We start from the raw sequence: 12,393 nt of genomic DNA, 5'->3' as shown, positions 1-12,393 counted from the left end.
GCGACAGTGCAGAACTGAAAACAGCCCTGAGAACAGGAGAGGAGCCAACGCGAGCCGGGGCTCACGGGGGAGTGGCGCCTGAGCTAGCGGGGCAGAAGCGGCTCCATGTCTGTGGAGGGCACTCTGTGGCATGTGAGCAGGGTCTCCCGCGGAGCCCAGAAGTGCTCAGGTCTCAAGGGCACCAGATATTAAGGAAGGTGGGGGCAGGGAGTGGATTAAAAATAGGGGGCTAGTGGAAAATCGGCGTGGGAGCGGATAGATGCCCTGGTACCCCTTTCCCAACCCATACCGACAACTAGTCCTCCCCTACCACTCCCCTCCCCCGCTAGGAGACAGGAGCAGAAGGGATTCTGACCCACAAACCCTGAGCAGGACAGGAGGATGGAACAACAGACCTCTGGAAACAGGCATTGGGAGCCGCCGCCAGAAAGCTGACTTGCCACCCGATCACCGCAGGGAAGCCCACAGCCAGCAAGTGGTGCCCACCCCGCACCAACTGGGTGCACAGCTTCCCATTGGTTGTTAGGGCCTGTGAGAGTCACCAGGAGCCAATGGAAAAAAACCTGGGGAAACAGAGGCCATGCAGGCAGCTGAATGAAACAGAAACCAAGCAACCAACAAGGGAGCTGACACCTGTGACAGAAAGTGTGCCTGGCAACGCTGAGGACATGTCTCAGAGAGCAGGCAAACAGAGGAGAGAGCAGGGAAAAATAAATAAGGATTGAGGATCAACCCAGAAAGTCAATATATCTGACATAAAAGTTCCAGAAACAGTAAATGAAGGAAGTTATCAAAGAAATATTATAAGAAAAAAATTCCAAACAGAAGGATGTGAGCATCCAGTTTGAAAGGGCTCACCGAGCGCCCTCTCCGAAAGACTCACCATGGCACACCATTTGAAAACTCCAGAAGACCAGAAGCCTAAAAAGAGAAGGAGGCGGGAAGGAGAAAAAGAAACAGGAAGCCCCTACAAAGACATGGACCAAACTGTCACTGAATTCCTCAGAGCAACGCAGAAAGGTAGACAACTGTACAGCCAAAGTCTTGAAAACTCTGAATGAGCCCTGGCCGGGTGGCTCCGTGGGTTGGAGCACGATCACCTCACCACCCCATACAACAAAAGGCTGCATGTTTGATCCCCGGTCAGGGCACATACCTAGGCTGCAAGTTCGATCCCTGGTCAGGGCGAGTACGGGAGGCAGCTAGTCAATATTTGTGTCTCACAATGATGTTTCTCTCCCTCTCTCCCTTCCCCACACTCTAAAATCAATAAGCATGTTCTCTGGTGAGGATTAAAAAAATCTGAATGAAAACAATTTTCAACCTGGAATTCTATGCCCAGCTAAACTATTAATCAAGGGTAGGTATAGAATAAAAAGAGTTTTGGACATGCCAGAAGTATTTTCTGTGCACTATTTTTCAAAAAGCTACTAAAGGGTGAGCTCCACTAAACTGAGGGACTAAAGCAAGAAAAAGGAAGACACCTGACCCTGCCGACAAAGAGTCCAGGGCAGGAGAGGTCAAGGAGAGGCCAAGCGGACAGCTGTACACCCGGGACAGGGGAGCCGAGGGCTGCACCAGGGACTCGGGTGCACTTGGCCGTGTACACAGTGACGCAGAGACAGAGGGAGGTGCTGCACTTGGCCATCTGAAGGGTTTGGGGAGAACTGGCAACAGAAACATAGAAAACTAGAGAAACGAGAAACAAGGCAATTATTAATTCCAGCAAATGGTGAAAGTATGAGAAAAAGAGACCAACCAGAATATAGTCCTTGGATTAGTAAATATTTGCACAGTTGTGATAACATACATTCAACATAAACCCAGAATATCTATTTAATGAAAATGTGCGCCCTGGAACTCCTGGGAGTTTCAGGAACAGGGAAGTGGTGCGCACGTGGGCGGAAAGTCGAGTCATCGCTGCCTCCCCGGGAAGCCGGTAGAAACTATCACTAGGAGTGGAGAAACGGCAGTGAACCTAAATCCAAGCATGAAAGTAAATACAGAAGAAAGAGCTTCAGGGGTTAAATGTAGCTGCCCCTGGAAAGTGGAACTGGGATTGGGGCTGCCTGAGACTGGGATAATTTGGGGACTCTTCATTTTCGTTCTCAGCGCAGAGTATACTAATGGACTTTTTGAAACAATGTGTTTGTATTTCTTGAGAAAAATAAAAATGACTGAGCAGTGGGTATAATTAATTCCTCTTGGTGGGGAAGACACTGATGCTCTGGAAGTCTGAGGGGCTTGCCCATACCCTGGCGTGGCTAAGTTGGCACAGGAGCTGGTTCCCCGCCCTCCCCGTGCTCGGGCGGTTCTCAGGTGCCAACAACTACAAGCAGTGGTCACAGGAAAGGCGAACACTGGAATGTTCACATAACGAGTCTCAACGGTTAGCCCGCAAGACCCTCCACCACTGCTGGAAGAAGAGTTTGAAAAAAGTTCAGTCCATTTATGTTATGGTTGGTGAAGCCAGTTGAGTTCAGAAGAAATGTATGACCATAATATGTATTTATTTGACCCAAAAGCTTTACTTTCAAAGAGGAAGAAATATGGAACCAGGGGAAATTCTTCTCAGTGACCGTGAATTCCCAGGCCACAAAGCAGAGGAGAGTTTCCATAATATGCCACCCTATTCTGTACACGTTTCCAAGCAGCCTCTGAGGCTGCAGTTGAGAGCGCATCCCAAAGCCCCTTGCTCTGAAACAAATCAGCTGCTCCCTGCCTCCCCCCTCCCCACAACCCTCCCTGTCTCCTACTTTTGCAGCCTTAGCTCCCACCCTCGCCACTCCGCTGACCCCCTCCCAACCTGCAGGCCAGTGGGGGCAGCTCAATACTAAGGCATAACGTTTTCAGGGTGCCAGAACCTCTGCCAGGGGAGGGCCCATGCAAGGGAGCCCCAGCTGGTGGGAGACTTTCAGGTAAAAGGGCCATTAAGACATACAAGCTCCCCACCCCCACCCCCAGCTTGAAGTTTAAAGGCCTCAGTGAGGCCTCAGGCCCTCTGTATCAGAGCCCCAGCCCTCCTGCCTTCACACCCTCCTCTCCCACCAGACCCCATTCTTTTCACTTCTGCCTCTTGTTTCCAGTTCTTTGTCTGTGCTGTTCCCTCTGTGTGGAACATTCTTCCTTTCACTTCCCCGGTCACGGCACTGGCCACGGCACCATCCGCTGTATGTGGGCATCTCCCCCTCCAGGCTGTGAGTCTCTCAGAGGCTGGACCAGGTGTGGCTGCACAGAGGGCCTCGCCTGGAGTCGGCTAATGCTGGGCTTTCAGGCACATCCAGCCTGGTGCCCGTGGACGAGCTACTTTAGCCTACAGAGCGGTTCCCATAGGACTGTCTGCGGACCGCTTCAGAGCCAGTGGGAGCAACTGGTGCAAATGCAGATTCCCACTCCCCGCCCCTCCCAAGATTCTCTAAGCTTTGCAGCCCATGCTCCAGGACTTTGGCTCGGCGCCCTTCTTTCAGCCTGGCAGCCTCCTACAGGGCTGGTGAGTATTATTTGTGGCCCCTGGCCCTGGTCTCAGGGGTTTCGGCCTCCTTGAGGCACAGCAAATAGGGAAGAAACAGAGCCCAAGGCTCTGTGCCCGGGACCCAGAGCTTGGCCTCCCCTGCTGTGGGAGTTTTTAGTCCTCGGGGCTTTAAAGCATTCAGTTCTCTGTGCCTCCGTTTCCATACCAGTGGTCAGGGCTCTTGTGCCAATGTGGAAACATCCTCAGCAAACTTCAAAGCCCTAAAGAGCAGGGAGGCGGCCTCATGGCCAAGAGCACTAATGGAGGCCTCGACAGGTGGGTGAGGCCGGGCACCAGATCGCGGCAGGGCTGGGTGGGGAGTCACAGGCACTGCTGTGCCCTCTCCGAAGGGGCCCATCTCCCTCTGCTTCCCACACCCGTGAGTGAAGAAGACACGACCATTGACCAGTGAGAAACAGGCCTGAAAAGCACAGAAGAGAGTTACCCAAAGTCTCTGGCAGAAGTGGGGATTGAGCTGGGCCTCCTGCCCCGTCTCAGGGAGAGAACAAGCCCTACCTCACGACGAACTCTCAGATTCTCGTTGCAGTAACAAGCCCCTTCCAATTACAAGAAGACTAGAGAGCAAGCTTGCTCAGAGTATCTGGTTGGCTTGGGTCCTGGCGCCCCCTCGTGGCCATTCCTTCCACTTTCCCCACCAGTGCTTGGCCAGCCTGCTGAGTCTGAACGGTTGGTAGGAGGAAACCCAGGTCCTGACAGGCTACAGGCGGCTGTCCTGGGTGGAGGAAGGGGACAGAGGCCTACATGCCCCTTGGATACTCTGTGTAACCTGTCCCTTATTTATATCTGGAAAACTAGTGTCCCTTCCTCCAGGAAACTTCTGCCTCTTCAATCTAGCAGAGGCCTCCCCAGGTCCCCAAGCCCCAGGTCCCAGGCCTCCTCTCAGTGCTGATCCCTCTGGGTATCATGAAACGCATACATGACTGTCTCCTACGGGAATAATGGCTCATCCTTCTGGGTGCTCTTCTAAACACTTTGTACGTATTGACCCTACGTTGATAGAATAATGCTATTGTTACCCCCGTTTCACAGATGGAGAAAGCGAGGCCCTGAGTCTTTCATCCAAGGCCAGTCAGGCCCACAGTCTGTACCAGGCAGGGCTCCCCAGAGCTGAGAACCGACGCCTGCAAATCTGGTTTAAATGGAAACCAGCCCCTGAGCAGCTCCCTGCCCGCCCACCCCTCCCAGCCCTGGATGAAGGCTCCACATCCCCTTTCATGCTGTTTATCCTTTTGAACAAATTGTGGGTTTTACAAGACATCCAAGGCCTGTGGTGGCAAACACATGTTCCCGTGGCGAGAGTCGCTGGACCCGCTGGGTAGAGGGCTGTGAGTGCGGCCCGCCCAACCACCCGGCCCCCGGGAGCAGGCCACGCCCCACTGCTGGGAGCACTGGAGAGAGGACACAGCTTCTTCTCCAAGGTTTCCACCCCCACCCACCGTAGCATCCCCTTCACCCCGTGCCTCCCACACTCCGAGGAATGACTCCTCCCTGCAGAACATGGAGCTCACAACATCCTAGGACAGAGGAGGACATCCTATGTCCACTCAGCAGAGGAAAAAACTGAAGCTCAGAGAGGGGCAGTGACTTGCCCAAGGTCACACAGCTGATTAGTGGGGAAGCCAGGAGTTAGAACTCAGGTCTCCTGGCTCCAAAGCTGGTGCTTCCCCCATAACATCATTCTTGCCTTCAAAGCCAAGAAAGCAGAAAGATTTTGCGTCCCTTATGCCTGGCACGAGGTCCTCCATTCACACTGCCTTGAGAAATTCCGAAGCTCCAGAAGAAGCAGGGACACTGCATTCTGGGCCTGGCTCTGCACCTTAGGAAGTGACTTACCTCCCAGGCCTCAGTTTCCCCTTCTGAAGAGCAAGAGGGACGGGCCCACAGAGCTCTGCAGACCCTGTCCTTGCAAGGACAACGCGGCCTGGCTATGTGGTGTCAGGCAGCCCTTGCAGTGGTCAGGTCACACCCCTCAGAAAGGTGACTCTTTCCCACCGATTGTACTGGTGACCTTAAGTAGTGTCCAAAACACCAGAGCTTGTTTTAGTCTGATGTACATTCCCCAACCAGAACTTTCTTTTTCAAAATAAAGTAATTGAACAAATGCCCCATCAAATGTAAAAGTATGCAAAGTCTCAAAATGAAGCAACCCCATTTTCTGAGGGATAAATTTGGGGAAAAGTCCTATTCGAGCATATAGAGCAGCTGCCCCTGCCCCCCCCCCCCCAGAGGCCTGGAGGCTGCGTGAGGCCTTCTCTGGGGACGCTGGTCCTAATACTTCGAAGGGCGGATGTGCACGGCCTCCCTGGCACGGCATTCGAGGCCTTCTTTCGTCTGCTCTCAAACTGCCCCGCTGGCCCATCTCTCACCCCACCCCAATGCCCCAGCCACGTCCACCGGAGCCCCTCCCCAAGGCTTCCAGGAAGATTTTGAGCTCCTGGGACAGTTCCTGGGAAGGGAGAGCTATGGACCCTGGTGGGCCAGGGCAGGCATCTGAGAAAGTGACATTGGACCAAAACCAGCATGATGAAGAAGAGCCGGACCAGCAAAGGCACACCAGGAAGAGGAAACGGCAGGTGCCCTGGGACAGGGGTAAGCTCGGAGTGTGCGCGGAGGCCAGCGCGGCTGGCGCGTGGTGAGTGGGGAAGAGTGGTAGAAGGTGGCCAGCTCCCCACAGCCAACCTGCACTCCGAGAGCTATGGAGAGGGAGGGCGCCAGGCACCTGGGCTGCCTCGCGGCCTGTCACACAGCAGGTGACACCAGTGGATTACAGCAGCCCACACGTGGGTGAACAAGTAAAATTCAGTGAAAAGAGTTTGTCTGAAGACCGCAGCCTAAAATCACTTTAAAAAATTGGAAACACGTAGGGATATAACGGAATAAAAAAGGAAAGCGAGCGACTGGGGCACCAGGATTCAGGGTGCCGATGGCCATGGCTGGGGCTGGGGGAGTGAGAGGACGACTGGGGCCCAGAGGGCTGGACGTAGGAAACCGTCCTGTCTGGAGTGATGGACTCATGGGTGCTTATCACATGACTAAAATCAATCAAACAACTGAAAGTGGGCTGTGCATGGAGCAATGACGAATGTGTCTCCTGTGCCAGCTCGGGTGGCAGCCACTTCATCCAGAATCTCAGAGAGCCGGCCAAGGGGCGGAGGTTTTACTGGAAGAGCAATGGGAGCCCTGCAGGCTTTGGGGCTGGGAGTAGAGTGACCTGATCTGATTCATATTTTGTAAGGACATTCCAGCTGCTTACGGGGAACGCAGTGGTGCTGGGAGGAGGCAGGAGGGAAGGTGTCCAGTTAGAAGACCACCGCCATCTACCAGGCAGGAGGCGAGGTGGGGGTGCAGGCGGCGGCAGTGGCTGATAAGCCAAGAGCTATTTTGCGCATCAGGTTGGAGCTATGGGATGGTGATTCTCCCTTTGCCTCTCACACACACAGATCCCCCTTCCTCTGCTCCGGGTCCGGAGGGGCTGATCCCTGTGGACAGCATCTCCTGGCTCCTTCACTCTCTGGCTTCTGGTCGGAGGTCAGAGGACAGGAGGAGAAAGAATTTGAAATGCCTCCACTAAACTGAAAGGTGGGTGGCTACGCCTTGTACTACCACTAACTAAATAAGGGGCACAGTGCTGAAGGGGCCTGTCTGGACTGTGGAGGCTGCGTATGCCACATCTGGGGGTGCAGCTCGGACCCATTTCCCGGGGAACTGGTGAGCCTGCCAATTCAGTATGGGCGCAAAGTGAGACACGGCTCTGCATTTGGGCCGGACTTTGGTACACGCTGCCCCGCCCCATGGGCTGTGTGACCCAGCAGATCCAACACAGCTAGAGTGTCTGGGGCAGCCTGGGGTGGGCGTGGGGCCCTGGCATGCCCCCCCGGAATCACAGTGCAGACTGCTGAGGTCCCGGAGCCAGCATGCTCTTCTCTGCTGGCTGTGCTTCTGCTCAGCCTGGCAACTGGCTCTGGGAGAGACTCGACCCCACGGCCACAGGACACTGAAGGGCCAGTGACCTGAGCTCTAGGCTGGATGTCCTCCTGCTGCCTGCCCTCTCCTCCCCCAGGCAGTGTGGACTGTCATAAGGGGCTGCCTTGTCCTCTGGCTTCTGGCTGGGCTCAGTGTTAAAAAGCCGCAGCAGGAGAGTAGAGGGTGGGAGGGGAAGAAAGCCACTGATCTTCCCAGCCCCCTCCCACAGGATGTCCCTGAGACAGGGCATGGCTCTCTCCCACAGACTTCTCTGCATGACCGTCTCTTTCCATTTCCCACTAGCTTCTCTGTCCCCTCACCCCTTAAGTCATCCCTCAGGATGCTCATGGGACTCACCAGGCGCTGCACTCTCCCTTTGGTTTCCTGCTCCCTGCCAAATCTTTTCATTTGCTCCCATATTGAGCCCCCTTCAGCTGTCTTCATGTGAGCATGCTCTTCCCAGCTGGGCCATGCATGATGGCAGCATTCTAGAATGACCCGAGAGTCCTGCTCCCTGGTGGACATGCCCCAGGTAACCAACGCCTCTCCCTGAGCCTCCCTTGGTGGGGCAGTCACTCCTGTGATTATGGTATATAAGGCCCTGTGCTAGCAGCCTGGAGGGAGACTCCCTGCTGGCTTTGAGGAAGTAAGCTGCCATGCAGTGAGAGGCCCACGTGGCCGGGACCAGAGAGCGGCCTCCAGGAGCTGAAAGTGCTTCCCAATCAATAGTCAGCTAGAAGAAGAAGGTGGCCTTAGTCCTCTACCTGCACAGAACAAAGAAGCTGAACGACTTGAAGGAGGACCCTGAGCCTCAGGGGACTCTGCAGCCCTGGCAGCACCTTGATTTCAGCCTGGCGAGACCCCAAGCAGAGAATCCAGTCCTGCAGTTGCCCAGTCTCTGACCTACAGAGACTGAGATAGTAAGTGGGTGTTGTTTAAGCCACCCAGTCTGTAATCATTCGTTTCACAGTCGTAGAAAATGAGCACGTTGGATCTGTCTGCTTCCCCAAATCACCGAGCGGGGAGTGAGCAGCAGCATCCCGCCTCCAAAGCAAAAGCGTGCACAAAGCTGGCTGGAGCAGGCTCGGAAGGCACACGTAAGTCAGAGGAGCCCTCGGCTCAGCTGCCCCTGGAGCCACCCGCGGGTGCTCTCCCGTCTCTCTTGGGGGAATTCTCCATGACCAGTTAGCAACAGAGAAACCGCTAGGATCCTGGTTTACAAATGGGTGACAACGGTATGCCGACACTGCCCGGAAGTGGTCAGGGGCTGCGTTCCAGCCCCGTCGGGCAGCCCTGAAAGGCGGTGGTATAAGCAGATCCTCCCATGGGCAGAGCTTCTATAGGCACCTGACTGTCCACCTCGGTGGGAGGACACAGCCTGAGGTGTGGGTCCGCACGGCTCGTGGGCAGGGGCTCATGGGCTAGCTGGCTGCTCAGGGACTTGGAGACAACGCGATCAGAAAGCTGGTGACAGGGGCTGGGTGTGCGGCTGGACCTCTCAAAACAGGCAGAGCGTGAAGCTGTTCCTGTGCCCTGTGCATGCGCACCAGAGGCTCTTGGTGACTAGGGGTGCAAGGTGGCCCATCCTGTGGACACCAATTCATCTCCTTCCTCCGCTGATCCGATCCTTGCTCAGTGGCTCATTTAAAAAAGCAACTGTGACCACAGGTGTGTCAGTCCACTCAGGCTGCCGTGACAAAGCGCCTGGACTGCACGGCGTAGACAACAGACCTTTATTACTCACTGCCCTGGAGGGCGGGCCATCCAAGGTCCCAGTGCCAGCGGGTGGGTTCTCTTCCTTCGGCTTGAGGTGGTACCATTTGGCTGTGCGCTCACATGACCTCTTCTTTGTACGCGTGGAGAGAAAGAGGAAGGAAGCTCTCTGGTGTCTCTTCTTATAAAGACATTAATCCCATTGGGTCAGGGCCCCACTATTACGACTGCATTTAACCGTAATCACTTCCTTAGAAACCCCATCTCCCAATACAGCCACACTGGGTGTTAGGACTTCAGTGTTATGAATTTAGGGCTTCCTGGTGGCTTTGGCCAGTGGAAAGCACTCGCAGGAGATCAGAGGGCAGGAGGAGAGCAAGGTGGGCTGTTTCTGCCCATTTTCCTCCATGCTCTGGAGCTGTTAATTTTGACTGCAGTTACAGCCCTCATGGCCACAGCCCCTGCAGGGCCGACCCTCCTCCACAGGCTCCGGCTCACTCTGGACTCCAAAACACTATTTTCTCCCCTGTCCTTTCCACCCTGGGGTGGGAATGGCTCCCACGTGGCTAGTCTCTGAGTGCCTCAGTATCTCTCATTGATTCCTTAACCCTGCTCACATCTCTGAGAAAAGCCCTCTCATTAAAATCTCTTGAACCTTCCAGGTTGGCTTCTGTTTCCTGCCACAGCCCTCTCTGCCAGGAAAGCATTTGGGCATGTGGTTTGAGCGGCCGCGTAAGTCAGACATGGGGCTGACAGAAGTCCAGAGCCCAGGCTAGCCCGTCCTGCTCGCCGGGCGGAGTGCTAGGACATGGACCTAGACGAGCAACTCTAACAAACACTGACCAGAAGAAAGGGGCATCCAGGGCCCCCCCAGGGAGCGCCGGCACCCAGAAAGCAGGCAGAGAAGGGGGAAGAGCAGCAGTGGATGGAGAAAGGTGTGAGGCAGCGGAATCAGGGGAGGGGGTGTCCAGAAGTCTGGAGAACTGTGTGTAAACCATGTTAGGAGACCACGGAAGCAAAGGACAGAGAACTGACCAAAGGATTTAGCCAGGAGGTCATATCCAGTGACTTCATTGGGTGAGTCAGATGTCATCCTTACTTGCAATGAACCCACGGAAAAGGCAATATGTGCAGTAAAGTCTTGGGGGGATAACTGTGGGGAGCACCTGGCATCAAAGAAGAGCAGGGCTGGTCTTTGTGGGGAGGCTCAGAGCGGGCTCCATGGAGGTGCTGGTGGTGGGCTGGGGATGGGGGGAAGAGAGAACCTGTAGGAACAGGGCCTGCGGGCATTTGGGGAAGTTCTAGCGCAAGGAGACAAAGAGGCAGAGAGTGTGGAACAGGCAGCTGGCCCGAGGGTTGTTGGGTTGTGACGGGCCAGCCTGGGAAGCTGGAACCTGCCCAGAGCAGTGGGAGCCAGAGAAGGGTTTTACGTGGGAGGAGTGCTCTGATGGGGGGGGCTGAGGACGCCCAGGCCTGGAGGCGGGGGAGAAATATCACCTCCGTCCTCAGCCCAGCACAAGGCCTGGCCCATTTTCGGTGCCCAGAAAATGCTGACTGAGTCTGTGGACAGAACGCGGGCCGCGGCTGATGCTGCGGATGGTGGCCAATGTCGCCCAGGACTGGTGTGAACATACAATGCCAGTGAAAAAGCCAACACAAAAACTCCAAATTGGAAAAATATATATACAAAAGCCAGATGTTTAGAAAACACTGCCTTAATTAAAGACTGACCACTGACATGGCCAGGTGCGTTTCACACATTTCAGAATGAGGTGTTACTATCTCTTGTTTTCCCAGGTGGAGAGCGGAAGGGGAACAAACGCCCCCGCAAATGGCGACAGTGCTGGGAGGCAACCCGGTGTTTGCGGGTAACTGGATTGTAGCTGGGAATTAATTGCCTGTGAATGTGGAAAACAGCCAAGTCCACACGGTGACCCATGGACTGCATCTACTACCAAGAAGAAAGAAAGGAAGAGAGGAAAAAAGATGTTCTGATTCCAATTTTTAAAAAAAGAAAGAAGAAAAGACACCACCCAGCAGCTAATTACTGACAGACCAATGCCTGCGCTAGCTCAAAGCAGAGCTGACAGGATAGAATGTTAGCATCTTGCAATCTGCTGTTAATAAAATGTAGCACAAAGACACAGAGAAGCTGTACATCTGCTCACGGGATGCGGCGCAGCTTGGGGAAGCCTCCCCGGCCCGCCTACAACTTGCTCACAGGGCTGGCGTGGAATCCCCAGTCCGGGCTTGGGGGCAGGAGCAAGGGATGGCAAGGTGTGGGGGGTGAACAGCCCCGGGAAGAGAGAGAGATGCAAGATGCCCTCTGCACATGGGCTGTGTCTGCACCGCCACTCAAGGATGTCTCTGAAGGCCCTGGGGTCCAGCTTGGCGGCCTTGCTGGAGCAGGAGAAATGTTTTAAAAATGAAATTAAAAGTAGTAGCAAAAGATAGGAAACAACCCAGAAGCCTCATAGTGGGGCACTGGTTCAATAAAGAAAGGTGTTTCCATTCAGTGAAATACTAGACAGCAGTCAAGAATGAGGGAGACAAGTGGATCTCCAAGTTCTAATGCAGGAGTTCACAACTGGGGGCCCAGAGAGAATGAAGAGCTCACGGACTTGGCTGGAGAAGACAGTCACACCTTGATGTTCACCAACCTCCAACTCTAGTTCGGGGTTCCCCCATTGTGCATGTAGGCTGCAAACCCCAGCAGCGCCGGCAGGGACCTGGCCACCGACAGAAACCACAGGTTTTCTCCCATCACTTACAGTTGTCGCGGGTGTCTCCAGATACCAATGACTAGCACTACTTTGAGATATTAATAGTGATTATCCCACCGCTTGATCTCGTTATTGAGTGTGTTCATAAAGAAGTACGTGTATTACTAGCCCACAAATGCAGTCTTCTGTGTGACAAATATATCAAGCGTAATTGGTTTCTTCTGTAACCTTATTATTTTGTTTTATCCACTGAAAGCTCTGCTCTGAGATGAGGTCACAGGCTTTCCCAGACTGACGGAGGGGCGGGCCCACGGCACCAAAAAGGCTCAGAAACCCTGGCCTGATGTTAGTGAAAAGAGAAAAGTGCAGAACAGTGTGGATCATCCGCTGCTGTGTGTGTGTTTAAAAAAAAAAGATCAATGGAACAGATTAGAAAACTCAAAAACAGACCCACACTTACAA

Source organism: Desmodus rotundus, chromosome 3 (genome assembly GCF_022682495.2).
Source record: "Desmodus rotundus isolate HL8 chromosome 3, HLdesRot8A.1, whole genome shotgun sequence".
Lineage (NCBI taxonomy): Eukaryota > Metazoa > Chordata > Mammalia > Chiroptera > Phyllostomidae > Desmodus > Desmodus rotundus.
Note: the sequence above shows the minus strand (reverse complement) of the source record.